The sequence below is a fragment of the Manis pentadactyla genome, chromosome 6, assembly GCF_030020395.1.
Source record: "Manis pentadactyla isolate mManPen7 chromosome 6, mManPen7.hap1, whole genome shotgun sequence".
NCBI lineage: Eukaryota > Metazoa > Chordata > Mammalia > Pholidota > Manidae > Manis > Manis pentadactyla.
In genome coordinates this window covers 108,231,325-108,253,607 of record NC_080024.1, presented here as the reverse complement: position 1 = coordinate 108,253,607, position 22,283 = coordinate 108,231,325, and the positions used below count along the sequence as shown (strand labels likewise).

At 41.7% G+C, this 22,283-nt stretch overlaps 1 protein-coding gene across 2 annotated transcripts in view; it reads right to left on the bottom strand.

Annotated features, from left to right (window-relative positions):
• The window catches only part of PIEZO2 (piezo type mechanosensitive ion channel component 2), a 455,534-nt gene that overhangs the window by 314,367 nt on the left and 118,884 nt on the right, over nt 1-22,283 (bottom strand). The window lies entirely within an intron of this gene.

Genomic DNA, 22,283 nt, shown 5'->3' with positions numbered 1-22,283 from the left:
AATTACCATGATCAGATCTAGAATATTCACACCAATCAGAATGTTCTTCGTGACCTTTACAGGCAATTGTCACCCTTTCTAGAGATTTAAAAACCTCAGTGAACCCAAGCATTCTTTTTAGTATTCAAAGAGAAATCACTCTGGGAAACAGCAAAGTCAAATTTATCGAACTTTAAGATTAAGAGAAAATTTTTAAAGAAGCCAGAGAAAAATATCACATTACATAAAGGTGAACAATGACAATATTTATGACTGACCTCACTGAAAACTATGGAAGCTGAAGTACATTGGAATGACATAGTCATCATGCTGAAGCATAGAGAAAAGTTTTCAATCAAAGAATTTTATATCTAGAGAAACTATCCTTCAAAAAATGAAAGCAAACATAAAGACATTTTTTGGAAAAAAAAAAAAACCAAGAGGATTTGCAAACAACAAACCTGTACTATGAAGAATGCTAAAAGAAGTTTTTCAGGGAAGGAAAATCACACTAACTGACAACTCAGAGCTACAGGAAGGAAGGAAGAGTACAGAAATGGCAATATGTGAGTAAACATAAAAACCCGCCAAAAAATGTTGACCCCACCAGGTTTGGTTGGGCAGAGTCCCACTGGCCCCCAACTGCCTTCAGAGTGCTCACTTCCTGCTCACTTGGCAAGTGCAATGCATGTTTGATAAAGGGATAATACATGTACTACAGGGGAATATGTACACCTGGGTCTCCTTTTTCTAGCCATTTTTTCCACCAGTCATGTGGTGGGCATCAAACTCTCTGAAATTAGAAATATCACCTTAAAAAGAAATCCTTTTGCCAGCTAATCTAGAAAATGACCAAACTGCCTTTGCCCTCTGCGCCTGAACTGCACATTGCAGGGCCAGCAGTGACCTTGTGTTTATCACCCAGGACACTGTCTCTGTGCTGGAAACAGGCCGATAATACCTCAGCATCAGGTTCTACCCAACCAACAAAAATCCAAGTGAAACCCAAACACATGCCCATGTTTTAATTAGTGCATACTCTCAGTGGCTGGTTAACTCTGTAACTGCCTCCGCTTCTGGCCACGCACATTTCAGGGCCCAACAATGACTTTGCCAGCTTCCCAATTGCTTGCCTATGCACATCTTTGGCTCTCCACTGGGCCCTACTCTTCACTGGATTCACTGGCTTTTGCAGTACATCCTGGCTTTTGACTCTTGGTATCTGATACCTCTGGACCCCAACTCTGGATTCCAAACCACTTTCCTGGTCCAGAGTTCCATCCTTTGCATATCTCTTAATAATCCCCTCACCCATGCTAACATTTGCTAGTTGCATATTATATGCCTGTATTATATTGGTTGCTATGGTGACAAAGGTAAACAACGTACAATCTCTGCATTAGAAGTGCTCACTTTTCTAAAGGGGTGAGGGGCAAGCTAGTTGACTTAAGGGTAGAGTGGATGACAAGGTGTTCTAAAAGCTTAAGGTGCAAAGAAGTATGTGCTGTTTTTCATAACTTTAATTGAAGATTAGACATATTTTGGAGCCCTCCTACCATCGACTATAATAAATCTTTCAGCAGATTAATTCAATGGAAAAATGGGCATAGAAACTTTTTCATACAATCATAATTGTTTTTATTAACTTCTTATGTTCTCCCTTGTATGGTGTTAAGGATTAATTTGCTGCATAACTACTTATGTGATTTTGCTCAAGTCCTTCAGAATCTCTGTTACTTACTGTGGAATAAATGACAGAATTTCCAGAATCTCTCACCTAGCCTTAGTTCATTTACATAACAATAGGCATTTACCACTGCAGAGCCTCCCATTCATCTGGGGCAAGGGGTGGAGAGGGAGCTGCTGTTCTCTCCTCCCCTCTATTCCTGGTACTTAATTGGTCTGGTGTCTGCCAGTCACCAAGGATCCACCAATGGAATTCATTGACGAAGGGGCAGGTGGGAAGTAGAAAGCATGCCATGGCTGCAGAGTGTGAGCGGTGGCCAGAAGAGACAGACAGGGCTGGGCCTAGCTAGTGAACTCAAGTGACTGTAAGAAATAAAAGCCTTTCTCCCAATTTACTCTTTCCCTTGACTTACTTCAGTGTCACCAGTTTCATAGGGAATTTACCCTGAGCTGAGAACATTCTTCCCCCTGGAGTTACACTTATTTTTTTACTATGTAAAATTTGAGATTGCCTTAGAGCAGAATGTGGTAGGGTATTCTTGAGGTGTAGTTGTTATTTAACTGGATGATAACATAAAGGGTTCTTATTAAATAATTTTTGACTAACTGCTGAGTCACTGAAGGGTTCCGAGATGTTGCTGTGCATTAAAGACACTCGAAGTCCTTTGCAAACAGAATGTCCAGACTCCACCTCAGAGGCTATGATCATGTTGCTCTGGGTCAGGACAGATCACGGGTCTGCTGTGAGAGCTCCCCAGATGGTTCCACGGTGAGCCATGGCTGAGAAGCATTGTGCATAAAGTTCCAGATAAGGGAAGGATAGGCCTGGCTCAGGAAGCAGGCTGGTCAAGGCATATTGTGGAAATGCTGTACAGATATTAATGGGTCTTAATTTTTTAAGATTTCTAAATTTTTTTTGCATTCATAGAGAGTAATGTAAAGCAAAGTGGGGCACTGTAAAAATAGATATCCTGTTATGTGCTAAACTATGCCTCCCTCATATTCTCATGTTGGGGTCTTTATTCCCAGTACCTCAGACTGTGACTGTATTTGGAGAAGGGTTTATAAAGAGGTAATGCTTCTTGTAAGTTAAAATGAGGTCATATGCGGGGGCGGGAGGCTTAATCCAATACACCTGGTGTCCTTATAAGGAGGAGATTAGGACATAGACACACACAGAGGGATGACCATGTGAAGACACAGGGGGAAGACTGCTGTGTACAAGCCAAAAAGAGAGGTCTCAGGAGAACCAACCCAGCCAACACCCTGATCTCAGATCTCCAGCCTCCAGAACTGAAAACAAAATTCCTTTTGTTTAATACCCCCCTACTCATTTGTACTTTGTTATTGCAGCCCTAGCAAATGAATACATGTGGACATTGTGTGAAAAGAAAAGATTATGAAGGAACTTCTGAATCTTCCAAATTGTCTTAATCACTAGACCCCAACCAAAGGACACATTTCAAAGTGCCCCATAGCTTTCATTCAATAAATGTGTATGAAATATCTGCTGGGTGCTCATTGCTATGATTAGAAACTGTCTTTGAGTAACACAAACCAGAGGGAATAAAGGCTCTTAAAGAGATCAGTACCCCATGCCTTGGTTTCCAAAGCTGTAAAACTGAGCCATTCAAAATGCTGCCAATCTGCTCCCCAGGGTCCTTGTGAGATCACGATTTAATGCTCATAAAATGCTCTAAGAAGGATCATGTGCTGCACAAAACCCTAAATGATAGACAGCTAATCACACAATGTTCTGGAAAGCTAGAATCTGACTCCACACACTCCACATACACTATCTGGATGCACCAATGAAACCACTTTTACTCAACGTGTACATGAATCAAGTCACTGATTCAGAAGGACTTTACTCACTAATCTTCATTTATTCTCTAGCTCTGTTTCTCTGAAAAATTCACCAACTTGGAATGGTATAGCTCGAGAAAATGTGGGAAGAAAACCTGTAAGTGGAAATCTGCGGGTCATTAAATAAAACAGATCCAAGTATAGTGACCATTATTTTGCCTTCATGGTAACTGCCATGAGGATGTGGCTCATGCCTATTTTCCATATATTTATATGCGTGGTCCAAAGAAGTACTTGGCCCAAAAATAAAGCCTAATCAAATTCTTTTTTTAAAAAAATAAGTATATTACAAACATCTTCCCGTTGAGTCAGCAAACAGCTGAAATGTTAGATTAATTTTTAAATGTACTGAATTTATCTGTTCATTCAGCATCTATTCATTGTACATTTATAATAGACAAGGCATTATTCTGTTAGTATAAAAAACTGAGAAGGCAAGGCCCTAACTGCAAGTTGTCACATCCATTCTTTCAGCATAACATTCAAGCAGCCACTGAAAGACTGCAAGAATGTGGACTTGGGAACATTTAAAAACATGCTTTTTCTCTCCCTTTCACATTTTAATATTCAAATTAAATCTTTAATTTCTTTAGTCACTCATCTATTTGACAAGGATTTGTTTACACATGTTCTTTGCTACAGAACTTTTAAAAGATGGTAACTACACTTATTGTGGTGAGCATTTAATAATGTAGATAATTGTCCAATCACTATGTTCTACATCTGAAACCAATATATAGTATATCAACTATACTTCAATAAAAAAAGGGTCTTAATTCAATTATATTATCAACAATTGAAAAATGTAATGGGTTAAGGTTTTAAATATCAATATCAAACTAATCTCTCCTGGCATCTGGAATCTACTATACCAGAGTTTGACTTTTTTCTCTCATGCCATTGGAGCATGAATGCATGTTAATCCTTTTCCTTTTGTAATATTTTGTATACTGAAGCTCAGTTACATTTAATTATTTCCTTCCCATAGCTAATAAAGACTTTATTACTGTATATATTAGGACAATGCATATATTTTAAATATGTGAGGTTTACTTTAATACTCATATAGAAAAGGATTGGAATTCTGTTTTAAGTAGAATATAAGTCTTTGTGATAGGGATTCATATTTCCTTCCTAGCATGCTTATTTTCTATCACTCAACTGCTATGATTTCATAAGAAAAGTCCAGCCCGGAGGGCCCATTCCATTACCTTAGGAGAAACAGCCACAGAAAAAGCAGTTGGCTGCTCTTTGACTTGCATTCCCAAGGACAATTAAACCCACAGTCCTTGATATATCTAGATTTGCTAAAAAAAATAAATAAATATAAACATGTATATAATTGAAAACAGGTACCTTACCAATGGAGTTATTGTTCTCATCCCTTTGCAGAAGGATAAAAAGAAGTTTCAGGGGAGAAGTTAGCAGGTTGTATCCTATTCTTGAAGGTGAAGTGTTTTCAAGAGTATATAAACCTGAATGATTGTTATTTATAACTTTAGAAAATCATTTTCAGTATCCTCTTTACCTTCTCTAAGTGCTTCATATGACACTTAAATGTTTTAGCTCAAGGTCTGATGAGCAGGGTTTTTTCTAAGTACAGCATGTCCCTATACTGACAGCACAGGAATCATCAATATTCCTACTGCAAAGGACACACAGCTCTCTGGTCCTTGTGGGTCTCCTACATAATCCTCTCAATGCTGTGAAGACCCTAATATACTACTTTAGATTCAAGCAACTTTTAATGAAGCTTAATTTCTATTTGATAATTTAAAAAGATGTAAATACTTGTGTGGGCAATGTAAATGTAAATTGTTATTTTCATTGTTCTAGGATGCCAGCTCAGGCAGTGATTTAATTGATGTTTTATGTTCCTTGTTATATGACACTGTGCAAATGAAAACACCCATAAACTAGAGAATAGGCAAGCATCCTTTTCTACCCATTAGTCTGTAAACCAAGGTACTATCTGACCTTACCTTATATTGCTAGTATTTATCAGTGCATACTTTTGAAACATACATTCTAAAATTTTCTGACTCAGTCTGTCATTTCTTCATTATCCATTTGAAAAGTTATTTGGCAGAATAATGATCCCCAAATATGTGCATACCCTAATTTCCAGAACCTGAGAATGTATTTCCTTACATGACAAAAAAGACTTTGCAGAAAGTTAAGGATCTTGAGATGGGCAGATGATTTTGAATAACCCTGGTGGAACCAGTGTTATCACAAGGGTCCTCACAGGGGAAAGATGGAGGCAGGAGAGAGTGAGCATCGTGAGGAAGACAGCCCGTCACTGCTGGCTTTGAAGACCAAAGCTGCTAAAACTGGAGATGAGAAGAACATGGCTTTTCTCCCAAGCCATGGTTTTAGCCCATTTCACATCTCTGACCTCAAGAAGCCTGATACATTTGTGTTGTTTTAAGATGCTAATTTGTGGTAATTTGTACAGCACCACCGGGGAATGACAAGGGATTCATCGACATTTGGTGGGGATTTTACCATCTGCTATATTGCAGTCAGTAATTCAAGATCATCCATATACCAGAAAATATACGCACTTTAAAATAATTTGGGAGATGTGAATAGAGCAGATGGGCCAGTTGCTGCACCTACCCGTTTTCTCAAGCCAACGACCTAATGGTGAATGATGGGATGCAAAATTCTAATTTATCATGAACAGGACAGTCCATGTGGGTGGTCTGATGGGGGTGCTAGTCAGAAACTAAATGATTCTTTAAAGTGGTGATATGGGAGACCTAGCCCTTAGATGAAACATGTCAAAGAGGTTACTAACAGCTTAATGGTGCCCAAGACTATAGTGTTTCAATGCTCAAATGTGTTATTCTTCCCAAAATAGAGGTTACTCAAAAACAACAAACTTCCAAAATGTCCAAGTTTTATAGGAGTGATACAAGAGAGCTAGTGTGACTTTCACAATGTTGCCAATAGGCTAAGAAATCCAGGGGAATAAAAAGGTAAATGCTGGTATACTGGGTGGTGAAGATGGAGACTATCTACTGAGCCCCAATGAAAGCCATCACATCTGCTGGCCTCAGCGAGTGAGAAGCCAGTCACCTGCTGCAGGTGTCGCTGTAAATCCAAATGCCAGAAACTTGGGCCCCTCCCCCACATCAGAGTCCTGGCCATCACCAAACCTCCCTGATTTTACCAAGAAATTTAAAAAAAAGAATACTCTCTGGCAATAAAGGCGTCTCAGTTTCCCACCTTATTCAGTTGGTTGGTTGACCCTGGGGGGAAGGGAGCACCACGCTATATAGCTGAAGCTACAGAACAGAAAAAAACTCTGATCACCCTGGTGTTTATACCTCATTTCTGTTTGTTTGAATGCCCCTCTATGGCAGACTCGAATTTCTTATGGAAAGTTGAAACCCTAAAACACACACAAAAAACCCTTTAAAACAGTTTGAATCAGAACTGATCACTGGTACATGTATGTTTAACTTTTTATAAATATTATTTTGAAATGGAAACCTATTGATCTCGTGATGCTCCTTTGTTGCAATCACTTCAGTAACTGAAAATGGACTCTGCTTTAGTGACAAACAGCCTATGCACTGGGAATAAGAACAAGACATCATGCGGATGACGTCTCGTGACATCCTTCCTCTTCCCTCCTGCCTGGCTCTTCTCTCCATCCTTCCCACCTTCACTTTCTGTCCCTTTTTCCCAGTCATTCTTGCATTCCAACACCAACAAGAACAACATAAACTTTTTATTAACCTATGTTTATGCCTCAGTGTAGCAAATGTAATCAGTGCTGTAGGCAGAAGGGAGGAAATGAGCCTTTGATTACTCTTTAGGGAGCTGTAAACCCCATGGGAAAGGAACGGAGGTAGAGTGGCCGGAAGGGGCTGGATGGAATGGCAGTAAATATGATCATACGGCATTAAACAATCAGACAAACACAAGCCCACAATTCAAGGATCTGGACAGGAGCAAATGCTGGGAAGCTGCAGCAAGAATGTGAGGGGCCAGAGTGAGCGGGAGCGGGGAAAGAACCAGTTCACTGAAAACGGGCAAGGTGCATATGAAAACCAGGGATCAGGTGATGAGAAATGGACACAAAATCCCGAGCCGAGCCCTTGAAAATGCAAAAGCAAAAGCGTGTAAAACCAGAAAACCAGGCACATGGCACTGAAGAGATCACTTTCAATTATAAAACTACATGAAAGGACATTTTCCCTGGAGGCATAGTCCTTTCCTGTTTTTGTCCACATGCATGCAGATTTTATATATTTACATAGCTTTTTCTTCATAATGTTGTAGTTGGGAGAAGTTCATCTTTTCATGCTCAAAGCCTTTCGTTATCTCCCTCTCCTCATTACTGATTTTAACATGGACACTCCAACATGCTAACGTTTAAACATAGAGTTGGGAGAAAGGTTAGCAAGCTGAAGGGAGGCCAGGGGAGTCCACAGAATTGGTGGGAGCTAGAAACAATCTAGGATGGAAGAGGCGGGCACACCAACTGCACATCAGAAAGTGGCCCGTGCCATTCACACATCTGAATGGCTTTCTAGGTGACCAGGGATGGAATTTGACTGTGAGGTTTTTTAAAGGACATAAGTGGAGGAAGCTACTTAAGTCACCAAGAGATATGTTCTTGTTAAATTTGAACTTTCTAAATGTCAAGTGGATAGGCTGTCCTGGAAGTCAATGAGTTCCTTATCTTACTGTAAGTGTTTCGGTGGGAATTGAGTGGTCTGTTCATGGAAACAAGCATTAAGAAGAGAGTTCCTCTTAAGAGAACTTCCAATGTCTCTTACATTCTGAAAATGGTTGACATTTTTAATACCCTGCACAAGTACAAATGACCATCATCACAACACATTTCATTACAAGTAAACGTACACATTATTAAATTATGGATGCTCTTATTTACGTTCACTGGGTGTATGTAATATAATCATGTACTATCTGTTTCAATCATTCCAGGGACAGAAAAGAAGCTATAAATTTCATACTATTTTCCAGTGTTTGCGGTATTGGCTTTGCACAATGATTCTTGAGTATAAACAAGATGGTATAGTGCTACCAACAGGAGAGCTCTTCACTCTGCCTGGAACATTCTCCCTTAAGGTCTTTGCATTGATGGCTTCTTTTCATCCTTAGATTCAGAACTCTTTCTCTGAGCTTTGACACAACTCTTGTATCAAGCCACCTGCTTAGGGCATTGTATTAGCTTCTTGAGTTTGCCCTAACAAAGTACTACAAACTGGGTGGGTTAAAATTTGTTCTCTCACAGTTCTGGGGGCTGGAAGTCCACAGTCAAGGTGCCAGCAGAGCCATGCTCTCTCTGAAGGCTCTAGGGTAGAATCACCTCTGCCTCTTCCAGCTTCTGGTTGTGGCCGACAATCTTTAGTGCTTCTTGGCTGACAGCTGCATCGGCTGCAGAACTGTGTGTGTGTGTGTGTGTGTGTGTGTGTGTGTGTGTCTCCATGTGTTTTCTTTCTTCTTATGAGGATGCCATCATGTTGGTTTAGCACCCCCCACCCAACCTCAGTATGCCTTCATCCTAACTAATTACATCTGCAGTGATCCTATTTCCAAATAAGGTCACACACTGAGGTACTGGGGATTAGGATTTCCACATACCTTTTTGGAGGACACAACTTATCCCCTAACAGGTATCTTAGACAAGGTGTGTCTGAAATGAATCTCTCCATGCTATTCCAAAGCACCTCTTCTCCATTTACTTCATTTCAGTAAATGTCCCCACAGTCCATCCACTTTATCAAGGCAAAAACTCAGGAGAAATCCCTGATTTTTCACCCTGAATCACAATCCACATTCAATCCATCAGCAAAACCTGTTGATTTACCTCCAAAATGCACATAATCTGTTCCTTCCCCCATCTCCATGCAGCAAAACCCAGCCCGCACCACCTCGGAATGGGAAGGCACAGCCTTGGAAAGATCCTCCCCCGACTTTCTCTCCCTTAGTATCCATCCTCCACAGAGGTCTCTCAAGGACATAAATCTTCTCATGTACTCCCCTACTTAAAACCCTTTAAGGCTTCCCCTAGCACTGAGAATGAGTTCAAAGTTCCTTACCAAGGCCACAGTGCCTCCTTTCCGGCTTACCTCCTGCTGCCCTCCTCATCCACATGGGCCCCCTTTCACATCACTGAAACAGGTGAACCTTACACGACCTGATGGCATTTGCACTTTCTGTGTGGAAAACTCCTCCCCTGATTCTTTAGCACGACAGGCTGTTTTCCCTTGCTCAAGTTTCAGTTTAAATGTCTCCTCCACAGGAAGGCCTTCCAAGGTCACCCCAAAACATTTTTGTAATTTCCCTTGAGGCCTCAACAGTCCCATCCCTCGTGTCTGGTACTGGCATCCTTGCCATACCTCATGTTGGGCAGAATGTCAGCTCTTCCCGGTCGAACAAGAAACTGATTTTTGTATGTCACTGACATGCTGTGATTGTTTGTTATGCAGCAAAAGGTGACAGACACACTCTCTCTCACTATCCTGTTTACTTTCTTCTTATCACTAATTACAATCTGTAATGGAATTACTTCCTTGTTTCTAAGTTCTCACTAGAGAGTTATTCCATGAAGAAAAGAGACATCTCAGCACTATATCTCCAGACCCTAACATTGTGTGTGACTCATGCACAAGAAGCGTTTGCGTCATGGATGCATGGGCTCCTTTTGGGCCTGCCTTTTATCTATTTTTCATCTAACCCAGGATTGTAATCTCCTTTTACAAAATGCTTTCTATAAAACAAATTAGAAACTTCAATCAATTTCCTAATTTTCAAAGTTTGGGATTTGGAGACTGGTTTAAAACAAAAAAACAATTCTTCCCACAGCAAGGAGAAACAACACAGGAGAGATCACTTTTTAAAAAATTAGTTGTGACTTTTAATTATACTTTATGCAATTCCATAGTTTACAATACTTGACCTCAGTCCTTCTTTGTCTGATGGGCTCATTAAATCTCAGAATCACCTTCAGAGCTCTAAAGTTCAAATGCTCTTGTTGATTCAACAGTCTTCACCAATTTCCTGCAATAAGATTTCTGTTTGGCTTCAACTGAATTGGCACTTGGGGTACAACTATTTCCCATCACTAGGTCAAGTCAAAATGCAAAATTAGGTATTTTTGATTTGCACATTTTCAAACTGTTTGTTTTCCTGTCTGTGTCTGGCACTGATGAATTACTTGTATTTTTCTAGAAAAATAAACTTTCACAGCTCTTGGGTTTTTGGACAAGATAATTGGTGTCCATTGCCCAGTAATTGCTGAGTAGTTATTGAAATTACGGGTCTCTAGAAGTTTGCTAACCACTGAATAGAAGCTAGAAAGAAGGGACAGGCAAAATGATACTTCATATTTCAGAAAAGGGAGTCCTTTCTTTTTAAACAATTAACTGGTCTCACTAAAATCATCCTCATCCTTTCTAGAGGTCTGGGGCCTTGCAGGCAGCTTTAAGAATAGTTGGAATCCCAGTAACTGTAATGGGGTATGTGGTAGGGACTTGATAATGAGGGGATAGTAATCACAATGTTGCTCATGTGATTATGTATTAATGATAAAAAAAAGAATGAAAAAAGAAGAAACAATACTTGGAATCCATTGTTTCATAAGAAAGTTACTATCCTGCTACTCTACTCTTCTATCTTACACTTCAAGTTATTTCTTGTTATCTTTCAAGCTGAAAAACAAAAGAAATAAGCAAATGTAAATCCTAGAGGAAATCAGAGAAGTGCAGGAGGTGAAAAGGCAAGAGAAGGTGAGGATTAAAACTATCTCATCATCTGAAGTGGACCCACGTGCTTAGCAGGAAGACACCACTGTGCGTGCTCCACAGGAAATAGCTTGGCTGGGCCACACAGACCAATCTGTATCCACTGAGGGGTCTACATTACCTCCTGGGTCACAATGAAGGAAGCTCAGTCATCTCCACCAGTCCCTGACCCACACCATCACAGCCAGCTCAGATGTCACAGCCCAGCTCAAAGGCGTGGGCCACAGGTGTCGAGAGGATGGCTGATGCCCCTGGAAGAACTCAAGCCAGTCTTTCATAGAGCCAAGTGGGGGCATGGTGCTCCCACTTCCTGTCTCGTAGTCTCCTCTACTCTGGAGGAAAAGCTCTTTCTCCCCATTTCAGCAGCATCTTACAGCTTGATCCTGAACCTCCAGCCTCCACACTTCCATGAGTAAATACATTTCTCTTCCTTGAGAAAATACACTTCTGCCCTCCTCCCCACCATGCGGGGCTCCATGTGCATGCTCTGGTGGTGATGGGGTTAGGAATGTGGGCTGAGCATCTGGGAAGAACCCAGTGCTCCCCTGAGGCTTTCCTCCTGCATCCTGCATTCTCCCTGGGTTGAGACACAGCTGCCATGGTGAAAACCCCCACACGAGGCACCCACAGAACTCATGCCCCAGCATCGGAACCTGTACCGGTGGAACAGATGAAAAACACGGGTCCTCTCCACTCAGGCCTTTATGAGCTCATCCTAGTCAGTGCATGCACTTGAATGCCCACAATGTGCTGGGCATCATTCTAGACTCTGGGGTTGCACATATGAATAAGGGACACGCCCAGCCCTAAGGCATCTCCTTCCTTCTCTGACTCAACGGGATGGTCCACATGCTACTTTTCATGATGATGGCCTTTGGCCTTCCCTTTTTCCAGCTGTTCCTCAGTCATTCCAGCAGAGCCCCCAAATGTGAAGTGGACTTGCTCATGAGCTCCATGAGCAAACCCCATTATTTTCACCTGGGCCTGCAATCTCCTGCAGCTGCCAGGTTTGAAAGGCCTCATCCCCTCTCCACCAGTGCTCACTTCAGCACTTAGGCTGGTTGCATGGACGAGCGGGCCAGGTGGGGGAGGTGTGCTTACAGTGTGATAGAAGCTGCCCGTGCTTCCCGTACAGCATTTCGCGGGTGCGCGGAGGCAGGCCACAGCAGCGGCTCAACACCCCTGCTGCTTGGACCCAGCTCTGGAAAGGGTAGGACAGTAGCCACATTTGCAAGGAAATTGTTCGGTTCTTGTTCTAAGAAAAAAAACGAACTCCTAAAATCGTTACCCTTGAAGTGAAGTCAGGGGAAAGATCAGGGCAGCACATTAGGCATACTTCTTGGTCTGCTCAGGCTGTCGTAAGGAAGGACCACAGATGATGACTTAACAGAAATGTATTTTCTCATGGAAGTATGGAGACTGGAGGTTCAGGATCAAGGTGTCAGCAGGTGGTTTCTCCCAAGGCCTCCCTCCTCGGCCCGCAGACGGCCACCTCCTCCCTGGGTTTGCGTGAGCATCCTCTGTGTGAGCATCTCTGGGGTCTCTTCTCATGACACCAATCCTGTTGGGTCAAGGCCCCCCCCTCAAGACCTCACATAACCTGATGACCTCTGTGAAGGTCCTATTCCCAGATACAGCCACAGTGGGGCTAGGGCTTCAAGAGATGGGTTTTAGGGGACATAATTCAGTCTATAATACCTACATGATACTTTGACCTTGCATGTGAGTAGAATTCTTGACCTTCATACTGCAAAGTTCTGTTTAATTACATAAATGTGAATTCTGTATCTGGCTGTAAAAGAAAGGAAAAAGAAGGAAGGACGGATGGAGGTCAAGAAGGGAGGGGTTGGAAAGAAAAGACGTAAGGTCTATTTAAGGGTTTTTACTGAAGAAATATGTCCAATATGAGAGTCTTGCCTTACAAGTTGAATGTAGAACACAGGCACCGTGTGAGATGGGATTCAGCTTTTCCTCAAAGCATTTCTGCAGGCGTCGTTCTCTGGAGGGGCTCACAGTCATGATTAGGATTGTTACCGCTGCGCTACTGCCCCAGCTCCTTGACCTGAGAGCCCTTACACTCTCTGCCCATGGTCCTTGTCAGAAAAATGGAGATGACAACCAAAACACCCCCTTCATTTTTGGGTTATAATTGAAATATAACAGTCTTGAAACAGTGTCTTTTAAATAGTAAGCCATCAATACCTGTTTTTTATTACTTTTGATCCTCACTCATATTACTCGAGATAAACAAAGCAGATATCAGTTATTTGTTGGGCTACAAGAAATACTTGGTGTTTGAGTGCATGGCTCAAGGATGAAGAGCAGCTCCTGGGGCAGCCTGGCCAGAACTCTGGTTGCCAACTCCAAGGGCCCTTCCAAGTGCAAGGCAAACTTGGAAGCAGGCAGTGGGCTGCCAAGCGGCACAGAACACTGGTGATCTCACCTCAATGTCCCCGCAATCCACGTGATCTTATCCCAGCAGGTGAACTCTGGGAACTCTGCTGCTCTCTCAGTCCCAGGATGGACACATTCTCTGCCTTCCTGGGAGCAAAAGCCTCTCTCTTTCACTCTGGCATTTCCTGACTCCCTGGCCCTGTGTAAGACCCTAAGGGCACACCCCTTTAAGAGCTCATGGTGACAATCATCCAGAAATTTGCTCTCCCCTGTGAGGTGGCCGGGGTAGGACACCTCACTGGCCCAGTGAGCACTGCAAAACACTCCTAAGTCAATAAGGGAGGAGAATGACCTTGGCTTAACTCCACAGACTGTCAACTCTGCACTCTGCTCAGAGGAAGAGCAACATCGAGCCTCAGGAGCCAGTATCCAAGGCCAGGAAAGAAATGAGGAAATACTCTGGAAGCTGTTCTTGGTGCTTGTCTTTATTTTTTCACACATTATGCTTATTTTTAATGATATTTTTAAACTGCAGCTGCATTTGAGTCCATTGCACAACTAAATACATGCAGTCAAAGTGTACCAGGATGGGAACAGAATGCTTCTATTCACATCCCTGCCTCCATTCTGTTTCTCCCTTATCCACAAATAGAAAGTTGGCCATTTTGTTCCCTTGCTTAGAACTCTTTGGTGGCTTCCTAATGCCTGAATAGCTCCAAACTCCTTGGCACAGTCTATGACCTGATCTCATTGACATGCCCATCTTTTAGGCCTCTGTGTCTTGCACCTACTACCAAACAGTAAACACAGCTAAGAACCAGGCATGGAAGCAGAAGCATTTTGCTCTCAGTGTATGGCCTGCACTCTGCATGGACTGAACTCCATGTATCAAACTCTGTTCAGCTTTGCGGTGACTCCTCCCTCTGTTCCAAATGCCCTTCCACTGCCCCTTACCTGCTCCACCATGCTTCTCCTTCCCCTGAATTCCCAAAGCTCAAATGGCCAACTTCTGCTCCCCTGATGCCCTCTTCCAATTCTATTGCTTTACTTATGTATTATGTATTAAGTTGTCTATTAATGCATCTGTCTCCCCAACTAACCCATAAGTGGCTTAGAACACAGACCACATCACATTCAGCTCTGCATTTTCAGCTCTCAGACAGGATGAAGAGGAAGGAGGCATTTGCTAAATGTGTGTGCAGCTGAACCATACGGAAGGACAGAAGACAGAAAGGAGAGGCTGCTGCCTGGAAGTAACCAGCCCTGATGCCCATGGCAGCACTGAGTGAGTGTGAACCCTGCTGGGTTCTGCACAGGATGTACCGTCATTAGAGTTGACTCTGCTGGGGAGGATTTTGCAAACTCTTTGGTGAAACCAGACCAACACACACGACATATCACAGAACAGTCAGCTGCCTGGGTGCAGTAAGGAGCGTGAGCCCAGCCACACTTTAATGACAGAGATGGATCTGGGCAAACTAAGCAAGGCCAGAACTCATGGGGTGGGGATGGAATCTGAAGAGCCTCAGAGTGTGGGTAAAACTTAGATGAAAACCAACAGTATTTGACATGAAGGAAAGGAAGGAGCAAACTGTGAACCCTGACCTCTGAGCCCCTGTTTAGGTAGGACGTGACCATGATGAATGTGGGTATGAAGAAAGTGAGGCTCGGAAGAATCAACCAGAAAATCCTGGGGAGACAACCAGGCCAGAGCAAACAGTCCTGCTGGGGATCTTGGATAATAAAGGCTCAAGAGGTTTAAAAAAAAAAGGAATCAAATTAACAGTAAAACGAGTGGAGCCAAGATGGCGGCGTGAGTAGAGCAGCGGGAATCTCCCAAAACTACATATATTTATGAAAATACAACAAAGACAACTCTTCCTAGAATAGAGACCAGAGGACACAGGACAACATCCAGACCACATCCACACCTGTGAGAACCCAGCGCCTCACGAAGGGGGTAAGATACAAGCCCCAGCCCGGTGGGACCTGAGCGCCCCACTGCCCAGCTCCCAGTGGGAGGAGAGGAGTCAGAGCGGGGAGGGAGAGGAGTCAGAGCAGGGAGAGAGAGGGAGCCCAGGACTGCTAAACACCCAGCCCCAGCCATCCGGACCAGAGCGCAGACACAGTGCATGAGTGGGGTCCTGGATACAAGGGAAACAGGACAGCAAGACCTGTGAGCAGATCCCTGAGACCAGTGCCCGGGGACAAAGAATGTCCCGGGTTTTTTTTTTGCGAGTGCTTTTTGGAAGTCTTAAAGGGACAGGGACCCCAAAACTGGACAGAAGCGTCCTGGGACACTTAGTCCGGCAGCAGGGAATCTGGGGATCTCTGGGCACTCTAACACTCTGGGCAGCAGGAAGCATGGAAACCGTCACGGAGATAAATAGCCTCCTGGCCGCTCCCCCTCAAACGTGGCTCCACCATATCGGAGTAGCACCCCGAGGCAAGCCACGCCCACAGCAACAGCAGAGACAAACTCCATAACAGCTGGGCAGGAATCAGAAGCCCTGGCTGCACACAGCTGCCTAGCACAAGCCACTAGAGGTCGCTGTTCTACCAGGAGAGGAAGACCACAAACCAACAAGAAGGGAAGTTCTTCCAGCCGTCACTCGTGCCAGCTCTACAAACTATATCTACCACCATGAAAAGGCAAAATTACAAGCAGACAAAGATCACAGAGACAACACCTGACAAGGAGACAGACCTAACCAGTCTTCCTGAAAAAGAATTCAAAATAAAAATCACAAACATGCTGACAGAGATGCAGAGAAATATACAAGAGCTAAGGGATGAAGTCTGGAGGGAGATTACAAACGTCCAGAAGGAGATTACAGAAATTAAACAAACTCTGGAAGGATTTATGAGCAGAATGGATAAGACGCAAGAGGCCATTGATGGAATAGAAACAAGAGAACAGAAATAAATAGAAGCTGACATAGAGAGAGATAAAAGGATCTCCAGGAATGAAACAACATTAAGAGAACTGTGTGACCAATCCAAAAGGAACAATATCCGTATTATAGGGGTACCAGAAGAAGAAGAGAGAGAAAAAGGGATAGAAAGTGTCTTTGAAGAAATAATTGCTGAAAACATCCCCAAACTGGGGGAGGAAATAATCGAACAGACCACGGAAATACACAGAACCCCCAACAGAAAGGACCCAAGGAGGACAACACCAAGACACATAATAATTAAAATGGCAAAGATCAAGGACAAGGAAAGAGTTTTAAAGGCAGCTAGAGAGAAAAAGGTCATCTATAAAGGAAAACCCATCAGGCTATCATCAGACTTCTTGACAGAAACCTTACAGGCCAGAAGACAATGGCATGATATATTTAATGCAATGAAATAGAAGGGAATTGAACCAAGGATACTGTATCCAGCACAATTATCATTTAAATATGATGGAGGGATTAAACAATTCCCAGACAAGCAAAAGTTGAAGGAATTTGCCTCCCACAAACCACCACTACAGGGCATCTTACAGGGACTGCTCTAGATGGGAGCACTCCTAAAAAGAGCACACAACAAAACACCCAACATATGAAGAATGGAGGAGGAGGAATAAGAAGGGAGAGAAGAAAAGAATCTACAGACAGTGTATATAACAGCTCAATAAGCAAGCTAAGTTAGGCAGTAAGATACTAAAGAGGCTAACCTTGAACCTTTGGTAACCACGAATCTAAAGCCTGCAAAGGCAATAAGTGCATTTCTTTCAATACTCACCCTAAATGTAAATGGACTGAATGCACCAATCAAAAGACACAGAGTAACAGAATGGATAAAAAAGCAAGAACCATCTATATGCTGCTTACAAGAAACTCACCTCAAACCCAAAGACATGCACAGACTAAAAGTCAAGGGATGGAAAAACATATTTCAAGCAAACAAGAGCGAGAAGAAAGCAGGGGTTGCAGTACTAATATCAGACAAAATAGACTTCAAAACAAAGAAAGTAAAAAGAGATAAAGAAGGACACTACATAATGATAAAGGGTTCAGTCCAACAAGAGGATATAACCATTCTAAATATATATGCACCCAACACAGGAGCACCAGCATATGTGAAAAAATTCTAACAGAACTAAAGGGGGAAATAGACTGCAATGCATTCATTTTAGGAGACTTCAACAAGCCACTCACCCCAAAGGATAGATCCACCGGGCAGAAAATAAGTAAGGACACAGAGGCACTGAACAACACACTAGAACAGATGGACCTAATAGACATCTACAGAACTCTACATCCAAAAGCCACAGGATACACATTCGTCTCAAGTGCACATGGAACATTCTCCAGAATAGACCACATACTAGCCCACAAAAAGAGCCTCAGTAAATTCCAAAATATTGAAATTCTACCAACCAACTTTTCAGACCACAAGGGTATAAAACTAGAAATAAATTCTACAAAGAAAACAAAAAGGCTCACAAACACATGGAGGCTTAACAACATGCTCCTAAATAATCAATGGATCAATGAACAAATTAGAATAGAGATCAAGGAATATATGGAAACAAATGACAACAACAACACAAAGCCCCAACTTCTGCGGGACGCAGCGAAAGTAGTCTTAAGAGGAAAGTATATAGCGATCCAGGCACATTTGAAGAAGGAAGAGCAATCCCAAATGAATAGTCTAACATCACAATTATCGAAACTAGAAAAAGAAGAACAAATGAGGCCTAAAGTCAGCAGAAGGAGGGAAATAATAAAGATCTGAGAAGAAATAAACAAAATTGAGAAGAATAAAACAATAGCAAAAATCAATGAAACCAAGAGATGGTTCTTTGAGAAAATAAACTAAATAGATAAGCCTCTAGCCAAACTTATTAAGAGAAAAAGAGAATCAACACAAATCAACAGAATCAGAAATGAGAATGGAAAAATTACGACAGACTCCACAGAAATACAAGGAATTATTAAAGACTACTATGAAAACCTATATGCCAACAAGCTGGGAAACCTAGAAGAAATGGACAACTTCCTAGAAAAATATAACCTTCCAAGACTGACCAAGGAAGAAACACAAAATCTAAACAAACCAATTACGAGCAAAGAAAATTGAAACGGTAATCAAAAAACTACCCAAAAACAAAACCCCCAGGCTGGATGGATTTACGTCGGAATTATATCAGACACACAGAGAAGACATAATACCTATTCTCCTTAAAGTTTTCCAAAAAATAGAAGAGGAGGGAATACTTCCAAACTCATTCTATGAAGCCAACATCACCCTAATTCCAAAACCAGGCAAAGACCCCACCAAAAAAGAAAATTACAGACCAATATCCCTGATGAATGTAGGTGCAAAAATACTCAATAAAATATTAGCAAACCGAATTCAAAAATATACCAAAGGATCATACACCATGACCAAGTGGGATTCATCCCAGGGATGCAAGGATGGCACAACATTCGAAAATTCATCAACATCATCCACCACATCAACAAAAAGAAAGACAAAAACCACATGATCATCTCCATAGATGCTGAAAAAGCATTCGACAAAATTCAACATCCATTCATCATAAAAACTGTCAGCAAAATGGATATTAGAGGGCAAGTACCTCAACATAATAAAGGCCATATATGATAAACCCATAGCCAACATCATACTAAACAGCGAGAAGCTGAAAGCTTTTCCTCTGAGATCCGGAACAAGACAGGGATGCCCACCCTCCCCACTGTTATTTAACATAGTACTGGAGGTCCTAGCCATGGCAATCAGACAAAACAAAGAAATACAAGGAATCCAGATTGGTAAAGAAGAAGTTAAACTGTCACTATTTGCAGGTGACATGATACTGTACATAAAAAACCCTAAAGACTCCACTCCAAAACTACTAGAACTGATATCGGAATACAGCAAAGTTGCAGGATACAAAATTAACACACAGAAATCTGTGGCTTTCCTATACACTAACAGTGAACCAATAGAAAGAGAAATCAGGAAAACAACTCCAATCACAAATGCAGCAAAAAGAATAAAATACCTAGGAATAAACCTGACCAAAGAAGTGAAAGACCTATACCCTGAAAACTACAAGTCACTCTTAAGAAAAATTAAAGGGGACACTAACAAATGGAAACTCATCCCATGCTCGTGGCTAGGAAGAATTAGTATCGTCAAAATGGCCATCCTGCCCAAAGCAATATACAGATTTGATGCAATCCATATCAAATTACCAGCAACATTCTTCAACGAACTGGAACAAATAATTCAAAAATTCATATGGAAACACCAAAGACCCCAAATAGCCAAAGCAATCCTGAGAAAGAAGAATAAAGTGGCGGGGATCTCACTCCCCAACTTCAAGCTCTACTAAAAAGCCATAGTAATCAAGACAATTGTACTGGCACAAGAACAGAGCCACAGACCACTGGAACAGATTAGAGACTCCAGACATTAACCCAAACATATATGGTCAATTAATATTTGATAAAGGAACCATGGACATACAATGGCAAAACGACAGTCTCTTCAACAGATGATGCTGGCAAAACTGGACAGCTACATGTGAGAGAATGAAACTGGATCACTGTCTAACCCCATACACAAAAGTAAATTCAAAATGGATCAAAGACCTGAATGTAAGTCATGAAACCATAAAACTCTTAGAAAAAAACATAGGCAAAAACCTCTTAGACATAAACATGAGTGAGCTCTTCTTGAACATATCTCCCCGGGCAAGGAAAACAACAGCAAAAATGAACAAGTGGGACTATATTAAGCTGAAAAGCTTCTGTACAGCAAAAGACACCATCAATAGAACAAAAAGGTACCCTACAGTATGGGAGAATATATTTGTAAATGACCGATCTGATAAAGGCTTGACGTCCAAAATATATAAAGAGCTCACCCACCTCAAAAAACAAAATACAAATAATCCAATTAAAAAATGGGCAGTTGAACTGAACAGATAGTTTGCCAAAAAAGAAATACAGATGGCAAACAGACACATGAAAAGATGCTACACATCGCTAATTATCAGAGAAATGCAAATTAAAACCACAATGAGGTATCACCTCACACCAGTAAGGATGGCTGCCATCCAAAAGACAAACAAGAACAAATGTTGGTGAGGTTGTGGAGAAAGGGGAACCCTCCTACACTGCTGGTGGGAATGTAAATTAGTTCAACCATTGTGGAAAGCAGTATGGAGGTTCCTCAAAATGCTCAAAATAGATGTAGCATTTGACCCAGGAATTCCACTCCTAGGAATTTACTCTAAGAATGCAGCACTCCAGTTTGAAAAAGACAGATGCACCCCCTATGTTTATCGCAGCACTATTTACAGTAGCCAAGAATTGGAAGCAACCTACGTGTCCATCAGTAGATAAATGGATAAAGAAGATGTGGTACATATACACAATGGAATATTATTCAGCCAAAAGAATAAAACAAATCCTACCATTTGCAACAACATGGATGGAGCTAGAGGGTATTATGCTCAGTGAAATAAGCCAAGCAGAGAAAGAGAAATACCAAATGATTTCACTCATCTGTAGAGTATAAGAACAAAGGAAAAACTGAAGGAACAAAACAGCAGCAGAATCACAGAACCCAAGAATGGACTAACAGGTACCAAAAGGAAAGGGACTGGGGAGGATGGGTGGGTAGGGAGGGATGGGGGGGGAGAAGAAAGGGGGTATTATGATTAGCATGCATAATGATGGGGGTGGGAGAAAGGGGAGGGCTGTACAACACAGAGAAGACAAGTAGTGATTATACAACATTTTGCTATGCTGATGGACAGTGACTGTAAGGGGGTTTGTGGGGGGACCTGGTATAGGGGAGAGCCTAATAAACATAATGTTCTTCATGTAATTGTAGATTAATGATAAAAAAAAAAGAAAGAAAAGGGGGATTACTCCCTGATAGGATAAAACTAACTGCAAATCACCGATTAATGCATGCTTTAAATATCCCTAATTTTGATCATTTAAAGGGTGTCAGATGATCAGCTATGGAATTACATTTTTCTGATAATATTCCTTTCTCTTAAAAAAAAAAAGCAGTTCCTGTATGGTGATCTCCAATAGGTTCTTCACAATGGTATAAAGGGCATATCAATGTGTGGGCAGGGGGTTTGTTTGTGTTTATACAGAGGATTGAAGCCTAATTTGGCTACCCAGAAAACGAATTAAGATACGATATGAAGAAGAACTTCCAACATCAACATTCTCTGGAAGAGTCATTCCAGAAGATGATCATCAAAAATCTTCAACAAAGATCCTGGTGCTGTTGCAGTTATAGCTGCATTCATCCCACTGGTTCCTGGACTTGCCATTGGAATGAAGAAGGAGATATCTAAGCTGGCCTGTGCATACAGTGAAACAACAAATTTGACTGGATCTATACTGTCGGAACTCAACCAAGAATTAGGAGAAGTGCAAGCTGCAGCGCTCCAAAATCTTACAACCACAGACTATTTACTGTTAAAAGAACATATGGGATGTGAACAGTTCCCAGGAATGTGTTGTTTTAATTTGTCTGATTTTTCTCAAAATATTCAAATTCAGTTAGACAATATCTATCATATCATTGATAAGTTTTCACAAATGC